Raw genomic sequence first — 16,821 nt, 5'->3', positions numbered from 1 at the left:
TATTGGGTATTTGATTTTTTAATTGTTATTTTTTTTAATTGAGCAATGATCCTTGACCATTTAGTTTATGAATGGATCATTGGACCTACCAACTTTGTTCAACTCTGGGAATTCTGAGTGTTGACTCAATGATTAAATATTTGGTTATTCTGTGATGATAGATACAACTTTTGTTCTTGGTTTAGGGAATGATTCTGGAATTATTAGGGATCTATCTTATCAGGTTTCACTTTCTCATGAAAATTGAGTCTTCTTTTATTACTCATCATCTCATTATCATAATCATCATGTTCTTCACCTCTTCCAACAATAACCCTTTCTCTTTCACCATCATAATGGTAGTTCTTCTCCCTTTATTGTTTCAACTTCTTCTTCTTTGGTGGCTACTTCTTCCACAGAAGAGAAAATGGACCGTCTTCCGGCAGAGTTGAACGTCACTGAAACATAAGAACCCAATTCCAGAGTATTCACTCTTCTTCTTCATCCTTTTTTTTCTGTCAATGCTTTGATTTGAATAGCTCATTTACATAATTATATCGATGCTCAAAGTTTGGTTTGCTTAGATTCTAGCTCAATAGAGTAGCTTCTGCAATCTATGTTAGTAAGGTGTTTGCACAATTAGGACTATTTTTATTTCAACATATTATTTGATTTCATTGCAGTTAGACTTCAAGTGGAGGTGCCACCAGTTGTCTGTGAGGATTGTTACGAAAGGGTCATATCTGAGTTTACAAAACAAGCAAAGGTACTATCACCACTTAATTTATGGTTTATACATGCAATTATTATCTATAATGCCTGCAGTTTATGATTCTTTTGTATCTACATTGATGAGTATAACATCCCTACCTTGTTTTTCTTATAAAATATTTTAGCTGACTAATTTTTACAGTCTGAGGTTACTACTTCACCATATATCTCAAAGAAGTTTTCTCAAGATTCATGTATCCAAAATTTTTGAAATAGTATGCCACTTTTATGTGCTAATTTACCATTTCACATCAAGTCCCCAGATTCTGCCCCAGAAAGCCGGTTCCAGAAAGTATTCTTGTCAGTTATGTCGGGCGCAAAAATGTTCAGAAGGCCATAATTGAATCTATATTGAGAACACTTTTTTATTCACATCAAAGTATACCCATCACCACTGTTACTCGCTTTTGTGCCTCAAGAGCTTCACTTGAGTCCTTGAGCTTTGGTAACACTAATGCTAATCAAAATCATAGGTAAGAAGCAGTTTTGTTCCATCGATTTAGCTACAAGTATTATAATATTATCTGATTGCCTATGTCCCTGACTCTGCAAGTTGTGTTCTGCAGAATAAACGAATTTGAGACAGCGTTGAGGGAAAAAGAGATGATGCTCTTGACCTACTTAACGCAAATTCTGAAGTGGTCAAAGATCGGATGAATGCCGGCTCAAAAGGCATTCAAGAAGCTGCAATTCTGGATGTCTTAGCGCTGGGTTATGTGGCTGTTGGACACCTAAAAACTGTTGCTTCTCTGTTGAATGTGGTATGTTTTCTTTTTTATCCAATTTTCCCATTTCTAAGTATTTGTTTTTACTTTCGATTTTGTCAAATTTATCATGGTTTTAGTCAATGAATCTTTCTCTAAGTGTTGTTTATGTATGTTCAACTTTAATTTGTGGGAATTGGGAATTGTTTCTTTCATTAACTGTTCTGTTTCTTTGTTTATGAGTGCCTTGTATTAACTCCATCTTGTGAAGGTAGAGAAAGCTAGAAGATACATTCCAAGAGAATTCAGATTGGCTGAAGCTTTTGGGTAGGTCCAATATTGTAATTTCTCTCTTTAGATTATAAATGCAGCAATTCTTTTATGGGTTTGAGTCTTCAGGCAATTTGTAAATATTGAATCCAAGAAATGTCGTCAGTTTAGAAGACTAACTGTTGCTGACGTGAACTCAGGGATATTTTTGCTTGGTTAATTTTCAAGACTGGTAAAATCATTCTAAAATCTTTTGAATTTTGATAGGACTTGTAAATTATGTTAAACTTTGAAATTAAACAGAGGCTGCATTAATTATTACTTGATACAGAAACATTTTGGGTGGCTTCTTTCTAGCTAGCTATGAGGACAGTCCCACCGGTGTCTTTGATGAGGTACGGTTCTGTTTTCATTCTTGCTCTTTTATCTTTTTATTTAAACGAAAATGTTAGAAAACCAATATTTTTTAATAAAAAAAATTGAAAATTTGGTTTATAGTGACTCAACCAGTGAATGTTCCAACTAGTTTTAAGCAGAGGGCAATGCTGGTGGATGAGATTTGGCATGCTGCAGGTGACAATGCTTCTGATATTGATTGGTTAGATTCCTTTCTCCCTTTTGCATGGTAATTCAATGGTTCCTTTTGCCTTATTTTTGTTTCTTTTTTGCAAAAGAAAAAAAAGCACTGAGCTTGCTTGCCAATGGGGTTATTCCTTATTTCTTCATTTTTATGTCTTTGGTCGGTGATTGTCAGCATTTTCATTATTATGTTCTGTGAAAAGGAAATGAAATTATTTTGTTGATGTTGGTGTTATTTTTTCAGCTCCACCAAACATTGCTGGGAATCATTCTGATAGGGGGATATTGAGCTCGGTTATGTACTTGTTGAGCACAAGGTTGTAAGAAAAATATAAAATACAGAAAATGAGGGACCCTGACGTGATCTTGAGACCCCAGACCTGCTATTAATTTTCCATTGCTTTTGTAATTATACATGCATTTTGCTTAGTTAGTGAATTTCGGATGGATAGGAGGTTGAAGGGTTTTTTGTTACTGAAAAAACCTGGAAAGTTTTGTATAAGGATTAATGATTAAAACAATTATACCAAAAATTGTCACTAATTACTGTTTAATTTATCTTGTAATAAAAATTGCATACTATATTTATAGGTTTGGTAATACAAAAGGATTGAAAATAAAAAAAAAATATTTTTTTTAAACTTGACAAGGCTATCGCCACGCTTTTAAAGCGTGGCCGTATCTCTCGCTATTGCCAGACTTTAAAAGCGTGGCCATATCTCCCGCTATCGCCACGCTTTAAAAACGTGGCCGTATCTCTTGCTATCGTCACGCTTTAAAAGCGTGGCTGTATCTCTCTATGGCCACGCTTTAAAAGCGTGGCCGTATCTCTCGCATATGGCCACGCTTTTTAAGCGGGGCAATCTGCAAAAGCGTGGCAAAAAATAAAGCGTGGCGATAGGTCACTAAAAGCGTGGCGATAGAGCAACCGCCACCCTTTGATAGGCCACCTTTTCAAAAGCGTGGCAGTAGCTCAAAAAGCGTGGCGAAAAGCTATCGCCACGCTTTTTTCAGCTTTTCGCCACTCTTTAAAAGCGTGGTAATAGAGCTGTTTTCTTGTAGTGCTTCTCTCTTGTTCCATGTCAATGGCATAATTGGGGTCATCTTGCTCTTGGATTGATGGATATGGGTATTCTTGCACGGAGGGTGGTGGTGCAAAAGCTTGTGGGTTGAATATTGGAAGTAGAGGGTTGGTCCCTGCAGGATATAAGATATTGGAGTTTAGAGGTGAGATTGATGAGATTAGAGATATGTGTGTTGTTATCCAATGGAGGTTGGGGTGGATAGGAGGGTTCATTTGTTGGGAGAAATGGCTCATAATACGGAGGTCGTTCTTCTTGATAAGGATATGGAGATGGCATATATTGAGGTGGTAGTTCTTGGGAGTAGTTGTGTTGGGATTGGGGTGGTTCTAAGTATGGCTCATAAGGTTCTTGGTATGGTGTGTAAGGATTAGGGTCATATGGGGGTGTTTGGTGGTAAGGTGCTCGTGAGTATGGTGGTTCAGAGTTATGTTGAGGAGGTGGTTCATAAGCATATGGTGGGGATTGTTGGTAACTACAAGGGGGTCCACCATATTCATCATCTTGGTACGCACCCTGGAATGGCTCTTGACCATAGTAAATTGGTGGAGGTTGATTGTCACGAAAGGGTCCACCATAACTATTGTCTTGGTATGCATCATAGAATGGTTGTTGGTTATAGCGCATTGGAGGGGGTTGTTGCCAAGAGGGTTGATCAAATCCTTGTGGTTCCTCCCATCTTTGATTGTTCCAACCTTGGTGCATGTTCTCATTATAGCTTCCATTCCCTACAACATAATTGGAACCAAACCCATAGCAACAGGGGTGAGAATTCATAGTATCTAATAAAAATAAAAAACAAAAAACAAATAAACAAGCAAAAGCAAATATTTACAATAACCAATAATAAGACACACGTTTGTAATTCTCCGGCAACGGTGCCATTTTGATGAGAGGATTTTTGCTAGTAAAGAATTCACAATAAATCCTCGTTGCAAGTATAGTTTCTAAACCAACAAGAATCCTTTCATACAAAAGTTTTGTTTGTCACTTAAGCAAAACTAATAAAAATAATAACCGAAGTATTCAAACCTCGGGTCGTCTCTCAAGGAATTGCAGGGAGGTGTACTTATTATTGGTTATGGAAAAGTGTCTTTTTGGGGTTTTGAATAAGGAACAAGAAAATAAAAAGGCAAGAAAGTAAATTAATGACTAGAAAAGCTCTTGGCAATGTATGAGAACTAGACGTCCTATCCTAGTCATGCTTACCAATTGTGATGAGAATTGCTTATTGCTCCCACTTAGTTAACCATTACCGATTAAAGGAAAGTCAAGTGGACGAATCAATTTGATTCCTCAAGTCCTAGTCAACTCCTAAGGAAAGACTAGCTTTAGAGGGAGCCAAATCAATTAGCAAATTTCAATTATCACTCAACAAAAGAGTTTGATAACTCAAGTGTCACCAATTACTCAACCAAAGCCAAAAGGATAAAAATCTAACTTAAATTGAAAGCATCAATAACATAAATTGAAGAAAGCAATCATAAATCTGAAATACCTCAAATTGCATTAAATAAAAAATCGAATTAAACATGAGAATTCATAAACCAAATAGCAACATAAAGTAACCAAACAAAGGGAATAAGTAAACTAGAAAGCTAGAACAAATAAAAGTAGAAGAGAAACTAACTAAACTAAGATAGAATCTGAAATTTAGAAAAGCTAAACCTAAAATCCTAAAACCTAAGAGAGAGGAGTGATAAACCCCAATTTTGTGGTTTATCTTGTGCTTAATTTGAGGGATTTTATCAACTTTTCTCACATTTATTCAATGAAATAGCATGGTTTTGCAATTCTCCCTGAATTTGTACTTAAGTGTGAAAACATGCTTTTTAGGCCTTAAAATAGCTAAATTTAATTCACTTTAATTCCATTCGATGCCTTGATATATTTTTTTGAGTGATTTCAGGTTCATAAGGCAAGTATTGGATGGAAGAAGTGAGCATGCAAAGTGGGAGAACTCATGAAGAAATGAAGGAACCGCAAAGCTGTCAAGCCTGACCTCTTCTCACTCAATTGACCATAACTTGAGCTACAGAGGTCCAAATGAGACGGTTTCAGTTGCGTTGGAATTCAAAATGATATAAAATTTGCCATAGTTGCTTCGCGTTTAGAGACGCGTACGCGCACTATACACATACGCACTAATGCTGCACGTGGCCCACTAAAGGTGAAATTGCTGGGGGCGATTTCTGAAGCATTTTGGGCCCAATCCAACTCATTTCTGATGCTATTTCATGCAGAATTCAAGCTTGGGCAAAGGGGATGCAATTGTTTGTAGTATAGCATCATGTAGGTTAGTTTTTAGAGAGAGAAGCTCCCTCTTCTCTCTAGAATTAGGGTTCTTAGGCTCAATTCCATCTTAGATCTAGGTTTTGATTATTGTTATCATCTTATTTTTTTACAATTTCATGCTTCTACACTTGATTCTCTTAGTTTTCTTGTTAATTTCCCTTTTATGCTCTCTTTTGTGATGATGAACTCTTGATGGATTTGGATCTCTTTTATGAAATTTATGTTTGATGTTCTTTGAATTGTTAATTTGAGTTGTGAATTTACTTTTCTTGCAATTGGTAGTTGGTAGATTCATTATTCTTGCACTTTTACTATGCTTTCCATTTGTACCCACCAAGTGTTTGACAAAATACTTGGTTGGGCTTTAGAGTAGATTTTGAGCATTCTTGGCTTGGGAAGAGTAATTAGGCAATCTTGAGTCATTAATACCCAATTTAGATTGGTGATCTAGAGTTGTTAGTTAATATCATTTTCAATGACTCTAATCTCTTGCTAATTCAATTAGTGAGTTGATTAGTATTTTTGACTTGAGATTAACTAGTCTTGTTTGACTTTCTCTAATGTAAGATAACTTACACCTTCTTCCAACATTGGGGATGACGAAATAAGATAAATTCTTGTTAAGTATTGTTATGATTAATGACTAGGATAGAAAACCTATGATCTCAAACCTTGCCATGAATGTCTCTCTTTATTAATTGCTTTCTTTGATGGCTCTCTTTACTTTTCTTGTCATTTATTTTATTGCCCCTTTTATCAACCAAACCCCTTGTTCTTCATAGCCAATAATTGACGATTTCATTACAATTTCTTGTGAGACGACCCGGAATTTACATACTTCAGTAAATTTTCATTGGGGTTTGTACTTGTGACAACCAAATTTTTTATTGGAAGGATTGTTTGTTGGTGTAGAACTATACTTGCAATGAGAATTATTCATTTGAGGAAATCCTACACCATCAAAGAATTCGCTCATTAAGGAGAGAGCCTCTCTCTCTAGAAACTACATCTAAAACCTCAAATTATGAATAATGGAAAGCGTATGAATGTATCTTGAGTCCCTGCTTGTCCCCTGGCTTTAGTCTGCGTTTCTGGGCCGAAAACAGGGTCCAAACTCAGCCCGAAATCGCCTCCAACATTTTCTACGATTTTTGCAGGTAGCGCATGTCACGCGTACGCGTCAGGTACGCAAACGCGTCACTGCGCTTTTTCGCCTTTCACGCGTACGCGTGAGGTACGCGCACGCGTCACCTTGGAAAGCTCCAAATCACGTGCACGCATCAGGTACGCGCGCGCGTCGCTCCTTGCTGGTCAGCTCCTTGGTTTCTTGTGTTCCTTCTATTTTTGCAAGCTTCCTTTCCATCCTTTAAGCCATTCCTGCCCTATAAAGCCTGAAAACACTTAACGCACGGATCACGGCATCGAATGGTATAAAAGGACATTAAAATACACAATTTAAAGGCTCAGGAAGCAAGTTTCCAATGATGGAACAAAATTGGGAAGGAATTGTAATATCATGCCAATCCTATGAATAAGTGTGAGTTCAGTGGATAAAATCCACTCAGTTAGGTACAAAATGTACCACGAAATAGTGGTGCATCAGCCAACGTGTAACGTATGCGAAAGCGTGGGTCTTCAAAAATCCTTGCCCGACGTGTCAGCATCTTGTATGCGTGCGCGGCGTAGCGTTTTCACGCCAAGAGTGCTCTCCTTGTTTCAATCATGGGCCACGCTTTTAAAAGCATGGCCTAAGGCTCCATGCGTGCTCAAACTTCAAAAATATGTCCAAAGTTCTTCCATTGAGCTTATTTTGTGCTTTCTGCTTCTTTTCCTTCATCTTTTCACCTATCATCAACCAAACAGATACATCAAAGCCTTGGCATAATCATCAAATATTGCATCATTCATATTATCAACTAAATCTTGCCAGAAATCTAATGAAAATGCATAAAATTACCAATGTTTGATTGAATCAAGACAAGCATGAAATTTTCACTCAAACACTTACTTATTGCCTAAAAATGCATGAAAACCAAGTAAAAACTAATGAAAAAGGCTTGTGAAACTAGCCTAAGATGACTTGTCATCAGGTTGTGAGATTGCATTTTCTGCACCAGCAACTCCGTCAAACAAAGTCCTTTTTCAAGACCTTTTTGGTAGATTCTGGCGTTAAGTTTTTAATCAAACTAGTTGTTTCTTCTGCTAGAGTAGTAGGACTCTTATTTACTCATTTTTTTCTTACATATTTTCTCTTGTCAGTTGAGTTTTCTTCTAGTTGAACATTCTTTTTGTTAGTTGGATTTCGAGGTGGGTTTGGTTTACTTTCTACAATGACCTTGGGACAATGCTTTCTTCTCCTTTGTTTTCCTGGAAGACTCCACCTTCAATGGAGTGCAAACAGCATCAAATTCTACAACATGACCATTTTCTTCTTGATTGGGTTGCATTTAAATTGGCTAATGCTACATTCTCTTGCATGAACATAAGTTAGAAAAAAAGGTTTCATTATTTCACTAACAATGTTTTCCATTCTTCCTACAGTTAATGACCCGATACGGGACATTCTTCCTATATACATCTAGTTTTGGATTTAATTTGGGTTCCAATTACCATATTATTCCCAATTTTAAGTGAAATTACTAAAATGCCCATAACTCTAATTTTTGAAAATGAAACCCTAACCCTAAAAACCCTAACCCGTTACCGTTTCCTATCAGAAGCTGCAGCAGCAGCCGCAAGCCCCTTTCTCCCCCCAAAAATGAAAAGTGCACACACAAAACAAGGGAGGAGAACTTCTGAAAGAGCTGAGGGAAAGAGAGGGGGCTTCACCCACGCCGCCATCGTCCTCACTGCAACTCACCATGAGTTGCCGATCGCGCTCCAGTTCAGCCCGCCACCGCCACACCATCGGCGCCGTCGAGCTCGCGAGCGTGGAGAAGGCACAGCGCCGCTGGTTTCGTCAGGTTTCCACCGTCGAACTCGTCCCTACCACCGCTGCTGACCACACGCATAGAGAGAGAGGGTGCGCAAAAAAAGAGCCACCGCGGGGTTACTGTTGCCGCCGCGAGGCTGGGCTCGCCGCTGTGGAGGGTCGCCGCCTTCCTCCACCATCGCCGAAGATCCATCACCGGAGCTGTTGGGCTCACCGTATGCTACTGTTATGTCGCCGAAACTATCCTGGGGTTTTGCCACTCATTCAGATTCTACTCTGTTTTAGGTTAGTGCTGTTGCTATTGTTTTGGCCGCCGGAAAACCTCGTTGCCGCCACCTCTGCTGCCGGAAACAGCCGCTGAGTCTTCTATGATGGTAAGCTCTAATCCTGCTTCAGCTTCTTTACCTGTTAATTTCTCCATGGGCCATGAGAGTTGTTGCTAAGGCTGGTTGTGTCAGGAGTTTACCGCGCGTTGCCGTCGTTCTGGTCACTGGCTGTGAAGTTGGTGTTGCCGACCACTGGTGCAGCCGCTACTTGGTTCCCTCGAGTTCGGTAAGCGTTTTGTTTGGAAGAGTCCTTTAATCGCTGTTTTGTTATCATACACTGACCTTTTGCTGCATTAATTGCTATACGATTGAGTTTCGGTTGTTGTATGTTGCGATTAGAGTTGTTGAGACTGTTGCCAAGTGGCATGGAACCGAGGTTTTGGTTGTCGGGATTTCGATTGTTGATTTTGGGTTGAGGCGGAAAGGACTCTGTGACGCGTTTGGGCCATGGTTTTGCGTTGAGGTAAGGGCACTTTCCGAAAACTATAGTTTATTGTTGGAATTATTACATATGGATACTGATGTGAGATATTGTGTATTTGGTGATTGTAATTGCCTTATGTATTATTTGATTGACTCGGATGATTATGGATGTTGGTTTGGCTGAATTGTTGTGCGGCTTTGTGAAATGTAATGTTTTGAAGTTGATTCTTTAAAAGATTTGAAATCTGAGTTTAATCCGTTGAGGATTGGTTTGAATTGAGTCAATTATTTTGATGATGTGAAAAGTCGAATACACTTTTGAATTCAGCCTGGATTACTTTAATTGACTTGGTTTTGGGACAAATGCTTTGTTACTGAGCCGTTTCTTTAAAGCTTTGGAAATGAGTTAAATCGGTTGATGTTGATTTGATTTTGAAACGGTTTCCTTGAGATATGTCAATGAGACGGCTGTTGGATTTAGCTTGAATTGGAATTGATTTTTTGGATTTTTGGACTGTTGAAAGGGATTGAGGAACGGTTTAGTTGGGACCCGAACCGGGTGGCAAAGTCCAAGTTTTAGGGGAGATGCTGCCGAAATTTCTATAGAATCCGAGTCCTTATTTAAAATGTTATTTGGAGAATTTTGAGTTTAATTCCTTTCCTATTTATTTCGAGGATTGTGAAATTATGGCTTCTTTTATTACCTTTACTTAGAACAATTAAGAAAGCAACGAAGTTACACTTTGAAAGAATTGTTGAAAAGAGAATCATGATTTCTCCTTATTTTCCAAGAAGAACACTATGTCTTTGGGTACAAGTCATTCGGAAGAGAATTTTGCTTTGAGGCTGTTTTAAAAAGGTAAAACGGGTTTATGTTTTTCTTTATTAAACATAAAGATTGTCCCTTGGAAGAGTTTTCGTGATTTTGAAAGGAATTGGATTTCGATTGATGAGCCTCATTATTTTGACGTTTTAAATAAGATTCAAAGTATCTTTTAAACTCTAGTTTAACACAATAAAAATGATTCTCTTGGTAGTTTGAAATGCTTTAGATTTAGTCGTGGAATTGAAGCCGGTTTTATTAAGTAAAGGAAATGGCTTTGAAAGAAGTAATTGATTTCATGACTCGGTTTGGCTTAGATCCTATTTTATTACTCAAAGCGGAAAGCCATGGTTTTAATGATTTTTTAAGTTAATTTGGCAAAATGAGCTATGATATTCTCCCCTAAAGACTTGGGACACTGCCGAGAAACTTTTGTTATGAAATCCCATTGATGGATGGGTGATTTTGAATACTTTGAAATAAATCCTTAACTTGCCATGGTTTTGGAAGTTTTGGAAAGGGAATGCCGAGAGTGGCTTTGTTTTAAACAAGGAACTCACTTTGAGTAAATTTGGCTTATGAGCCTGAGATGATTTGAGAAATGAGATCTTTAAAGCCAAGGCTGAAAAGAGTTGAAATTTGATTTCAAAGTGAAATGGCTTGAGAAAAGTGATTTGTGGCTTAAATGCCGGTTTTATGAATTTGATGATGTTGAATGGTTGAAGTGCTGTTTTGTTATGGGCCGGAATGGCTGTGTATGATTATGAATATTGGCTGGTTCTGAATTGAACCGTGAGCCGGAATGGCTGTGTAGATATTGATTTATGGCTAATTGCCGAATGAGTTATGGGCCGGATGGCTGACTATGAATTATGAATTTAAGCCGGATGGCTGAGATGGATGTTGATCCATCGCTGGGACTGAATGAATATATGCTTGAGATACCTGGGTAGTAGCAAGAGTTGTGGTTCGTCCCACTTGCTCCAGGTCAGAGACTGTGACGCATGGGTAGTAGCGGTAGTAGTGGTGATTCCACTCGCTCCAGGTTGAGCTTTTAAACACCCGCTTGGGTAGTAGCCGCAGTAGTGGTTATTCCACTGGCTCTGGGTTGAGCGGGTAGTAGCAATGGGGTTGTAGCTCAAACCTACTTGCTCCGCGATGGGTGTTTCTGTCCATGGTTAGCTACTAGGACGTGTCGGGTTGGCTATATAACCGACAGATGATATCATCAGCCACTAGGGACAGGCATGCATCATATGCATCTATGTGACATTGTTTGGGTGTGCATATTGTACTTGGATTGCCTATGTGATTAACTGCTAATTGTTCTACTTGCTGTAATTGTTTGTTTGTGCTTGAACTTCCTATCTGTGTTTGCAACTGGGACTCTGTTGGACTGTGGTGATTGGTTGATGGTTGGATTGTTTGGGCCTAGGGCCATGGTTGGAATGAGATAAATCGATGGTTGATTTCGGTTTTGTGTTTCTGGTTTGGAATAAAATATGAAAGGATATTTTGTTTCAGCATAGATAAACCGTTTTGAAAGGCTTTTGAGTTTTTGAGAATTGAATGGTTCCTCTTTCAGAAAAGATTTCCGACTTTACTTTTATTGTAAACCGTTATTTTTGAAAAGAGGCATAAGACGGTTATTAATCACTGGTATGGTTTATCTTCACGTATCCTATTACAGTAATTCCTAAAAAAAAACCCTCTACTGAGAACCCTTTCGAGGATGATGTTCTCACCCCCTACATTTTTCCCCTTTCAGGATATGGCGCAGAAGTCACGAAGAGTTTATTTAGTTGTTGTTGAAATGCTCTGTATTGCTTTAGATTATTACTTGTTGTACCCTCGCCTTTATCTTGATATATTCTGTAAGAGGGATAGGAATTGTATTGGTTAATGCTTGTAATGTTATTTATATATATATATATATATATATATATATATATATATATATATATATATATATATGGATGTATTCTTTATGAGTTTTTGTAAGTTGTATGGTATCTATGGATGAACTTTGTCGAACGAAAGTATTTTTAGGAGCAATTTTGTGGTTTAAAGATTTAAATAGGCTCATATTTTAGTATTAAATAGTATAAGTGTCGTCGTAATGTCCGAGCTATCAGAGTCGCGTAGCCGGAAGCGTGAGCTTTGGTAGTTAGGGTGTTACATTATGGTATCAGAGCGGTCTTTCCTGTAGAGCCTGAGGAATGGACCGACTATGCTTCTGTTGCATGCTCTGAGCGTTTGTCATGTATTAGGTCTTTGTCGAATGACGAGAATTAGAGCTTTATGCACATGACGATCTATTGATTAACGCTGTTAGTCTTGCATTGCATAATTCTTGGTATTAAGTTTGGCCGGCTTGATTCTAGTGAATTATGTATATGAAAGCACTGATGGGTTATCATAGATGATATACGAGTTTCGGGTAAAGCGAATCGCGGGTTTTGGTAACGTTGGAAACTATTTCTCGAGGCTATTCAGTTGTGTGTCTTGAATTCTATTCGAGTCGACCTGTTCCTTCATGTTCTAACTTGAAGTTCTTGTTTGCTAATCATCTTGAAAAGTAGTTTGATTTTTTCAACTCTATTCTTCTATTCATATGCCTTCTTGATTGATCTTAAGTGCATATGCTTGTTTGAAATCCTTGTTGCATCTATCTTCCTCTGTTTGAGTTCTTTTGATTCAAGTATTCTTTGATATAGCCTTGAACTTGTCTTAATGTGCTGTGACTTTTAACTCCGGGTTCCGAGTTCATTCTTAGAGAACTTGTTGATTCAGTTTTCCTCTTATTTGACAGTGATTACAGCCAATTTTGAGATTTTTATAAAAATTGCTGTTGACTAGATATACACTTATCTATATGTGGAACTTTGAAGATTTCTTATACATTTTAACAACTATTTATTTCTAATACCTCACCTGTACTTTTACTGGTTTGCGGAACTACATTTACTTTAAATACAATTTGACTTTCTAGTAGTTTTACTATAGTTCCAATGCACATCTTCATTTGATTATGCATTTGGGTATTTTTCAAATTTTGAAAAGAAAGGATTTTTTTACTTTTATCCCGGTTGAGTTTCGTTTGGTAAGCTTTACTCAACTTATTTTGAATTGAGTTTGATTTAGCATGCTTTATGATTCATGCCATTGTTGTTCTTTTGAAAGTGTTGGACTCGCAGCTTTCTTCTTATGAACGGACTCATTCTCTCTTAAGCTTTCCATCTCCATGAATGTCATGTTTGACTTTGTTTTTAACTAATCTTTTACATCTTGTGAACATTACCATTGATCTTGGTTTTTTCCCTCTTGTGAATCTCACTCTTATGTGAGTCAACTTGATTTGTTTCAATTTCGTGCATCGTCTATCCTCTCATTATCTCTACAAGAGTTTCTAGTCAAAGATTTATCCTTGAGAAATTACTAATGGTTGAGTTGTCTTTTTCTATGACTTTTGTATTCTTTTGAATCAATTGAAAGCTTGTTTGATGTCTCACGCCTAGTGGATCTTGTTTTAACTATTTTGATTTAAGATTCTTTCTTTTATGGCTTGACTCCTTTTAAGTACATTCTAATCTCCTTGAATATCCTTCTGAGATGGTGATTTCAAGAACACTTGTGAGTCTTGTTTTTGAACTTTTAAGGAAGTTTTGAATTCTCTTTGAAAAAATTCTAAACAGAATTTATTTTTTCTGTTGCTTGATTGAGATTGAAACCATTGTTCGATTTTGACGAAGTTAATTTTTAAGTTGGCATGCGTTATTTTAAATGAAGTTTTTGAAAAGCTTCCTTGTTTAGTGGAAAACCGGTTCGTTTGTAATGCACCACTTGTTTCCTTTACCAATTTACACGCAAACTTTTACCTCGGATTTTCTCTTCCAAGTAGAGTTTAACTTTCTCTTTTGTCCTTGCTAAGACTTTCATACACGCTTGTTTAAATATGGACTTTGGGAGTTTCCAAACAAGCATTTGAATTCTCTCCTGAGTTTTGTGAATTACTTTTGGTTAAGATTGTGCACTTAACTAACTTTCTAAAATATTTGATGAAAATATTTTAGCTCTTAGCCAAGCCGGTGTGCATCTTGTTTTTAAAACTCTACATAATCTACTTCGATGTGAAATTGAACTAGAGCAAAGCCACGTTTATGCTTTTGTTACTCTCTTGAAGGATATTTGTTGCTTAACTTTTCTTTTAGACTGCGAGGTGATTTTCCTGCAAGTTTTCGATTCTTTTATGAACAATGTATTCGGAAGTGTTTTTAATCGTGCTCTTGGAGTTCTGTGAGCTTTGTCTTGGGTTTGAGAGATTCTTCTCTATAAACTTCATACTTCTTCGACTCAGCTTGAATTTGTTTCAAACTAATGTGCTGATCCTTCTCCTTGTTGATCCTATTGGATTTCTTTGATTCAAGGGTTATCTTTGAGGTTGTTAATTGAATTGTGTCTAGCAAACTTCATTGCTTGAGTATCCTTGGTTATCTGGGATTGGATATATTCTCTCAAATCTATTATTGCTATCCTTGACATTTGACTCCCCTTTCTAAATCTTGTATCCTTCCGAGTAGACTCGAGAATTGTTTTGATATCACGTGCGACCTGTAGACGTATACGTAACGCGATGCGTTAGTTCTTTAAGACGTGATATGTGTATATGGAAGGTGAAGCGGTAGGTGTGTAACGTTATGATGAGTTGTGGGTGTTTTGTCCCTTGCAAACGAGCTTGCGGGTGTTAGGCTTATGATTGGCTATGAGGTTGAAAAGTGCTTGACGGAGTTGGAAAGTTGAAGCCTTGAGGTTGATATGAGATTAGTGTGCGGATGTTAAGCACGTCGTTATAACCCCATCATGTTTTATAGCCTTCGATGCCTTGCTTTACTATCACATGTTTGAACCATGTCATCTTTGCTTTGTGAACGCCTATCTTGATTTGCACCCTATTTTGGCACCTCAAATTTTTGTGAGGCATTGAGATCATATGACCTTGTGCATTGAGCCTATCTTATAACGTTTGCTTTACAATCACACTCCTGCCTTTGTATCTTTATGCATACGACCATCCAAGTATTTGAAAACCGTATATATGTTTATATGTTGATGAGATATTTTTGCTTCTTCTTTAAATGTGTTCAAGGGTAAACTGTTATGAGATTTCTTTCGTTTTGTATCAATTTTCGAGGACGAAAATTTTTATAAGGTGGGTAGAATGTAAGACCCAGAACCTTTGAAAAGTCTTTTTATAATCAAGTCTCAAATCATATGGTTATTTATAGCCTTAATTTCAGAAATTATTTTATTAAAGGTAATTAAGGCAAGTTTTGATTTATTGAATTTGAGACGAGTTATGATTATTATCCAATTTTATAATTATTGGATTATTTTCTATATTTAAATTATAAAGTTGATAGTTATAAAATAATAAGGATTTTATATGATTTGAATTAGGTAAGTAATATTTTAAATATTACTATTGCTATTTTGGAAAAATGAAGAAATTAAGTATATTATTTCTAATTATTTGATTTGGGCATTTTATTGAAAGTAATTTGTAAAAATTGATGAGCAAACAATATTTTCTATATACATCTAGTGTTGGATTTAATTTGGGTTTCAATTACCATATTATTCCCAATTTTAAGTGAAATTACTAAAATGCCCATAACTCTAATTTTTGAAAATGAAACCCTAACCCTAAAAACCCTAACCCGTTACCGTTTCCCATCAGAAGCTGCAGCACCAGCCGCAAGCCCCTTTCTCCCCCCAAAAACGAAAAGCGCACACACAAAACAGGGGAGGAGAACTTCTGAGAGATCTGAGGGAAAGAGAGGGGGCTTCACCCACGCCGCCATCGTCCTCACTGCAACTCACCACGAGCCGCCGATCACGCTCCAGTTCAGCCCGCCACCGCCACACCATCGGCGCCGTCGAGCTCGCGAACGTGGAGGAGGCACAGCGCCGCTGGTTTCGTCAGGTTTCCACCGTCGAACCCGTCCCTACCACCGCTGCTGACCACACGCACAGAGAGAGAGGGTGCGCAAAAAAGGAGCTGCCGCGGGGTTGCTGTCGCCGCCGCGAGGCTAGGCTCGCCGCTGTGGAGGGTCGCCGCCTTCCTCCACCATCGCCGAAGATCCATCACCGGAGCTGCTGGGCTCGCCGTATGCTACTGTTGTGTCACCGAAACTGTCTTGGGGTTTCGCCACTCATTCAGATTCTGCTCTGTTTTGGGTTAGTGCTGTTGCAATTGTTTTGGCCACCGGAAAACCTCGATGCCGTCACCTCTGCTGCTAGAAACAGCCGCTGAGTCTTCTATGATGGTAAGCTCTAACCCTGCTTTAGCTTCTTTACCTGTTAATTTCTCCATGGGCCATGAGAGTTGTTGCTAAGGCTGGTTGTGTCAGGAGTTTACCGCGAGTTGCCATCGTTTTGGTCACCGGCTGTGAAGTTGGTGTTGCCGGAATCCACCACTGGTGCAGCCGCTACTTGGTTCCCTCGAGTTTGGTAAGCGTTTTGTTTGGAAGAGTCCTTTAATCGCTGTTTTGTTATCATACACTGACCTTTTGCGGCGTTAATTGCTATACAATTGAGTTTCGGTTGTTGTATGTTGCGATTAGAGTTGTTGAGACTG

The 16,821-nt window shown here is 38.0% G+C and overlaps 2 pseudogenes; both read left to right on the top strand.

Annotated features, from left to right (window-relative positions):
- The first annotated feature begins 8,324 nt into the window (after positions 1 to 8,324).
- LOC148571279 (uncharacterized) lies at positions 8,325 to 8,984 on the top strand (annotated as a pseudogene).
- A 6,864-nt stretch (positions 8,985 to 15,848) lies between these two features.
- Positions 15,849 to 16,508, top strand: LOC110269705 (uncharacterized; annotated as a pseudogene).
- The last annotated feature ends 313 nt before the right edge of the window (positions 16,509 to 16,821 follow it).

Source organism: Arachis ipaensis, chromosome B3 (genome assembly GCF_059453495.1).
Source record: "Arachis ipaensis isolate K30076 ecotype BB chromosome B3, ASM5945349v1, whole genome shotgun sequence".
NCBI lineage: Eukaryota > Viridiplantae > Streptophyta > Magnoliopsida > Fabales > Fabaceae > Arachis > Arachis ipaensis.
The sequence above is the reverse complement of the archived record's forward strand: the minus strand, read 5'-3'. Positions and strand labels throughout refer to the sequence as shown.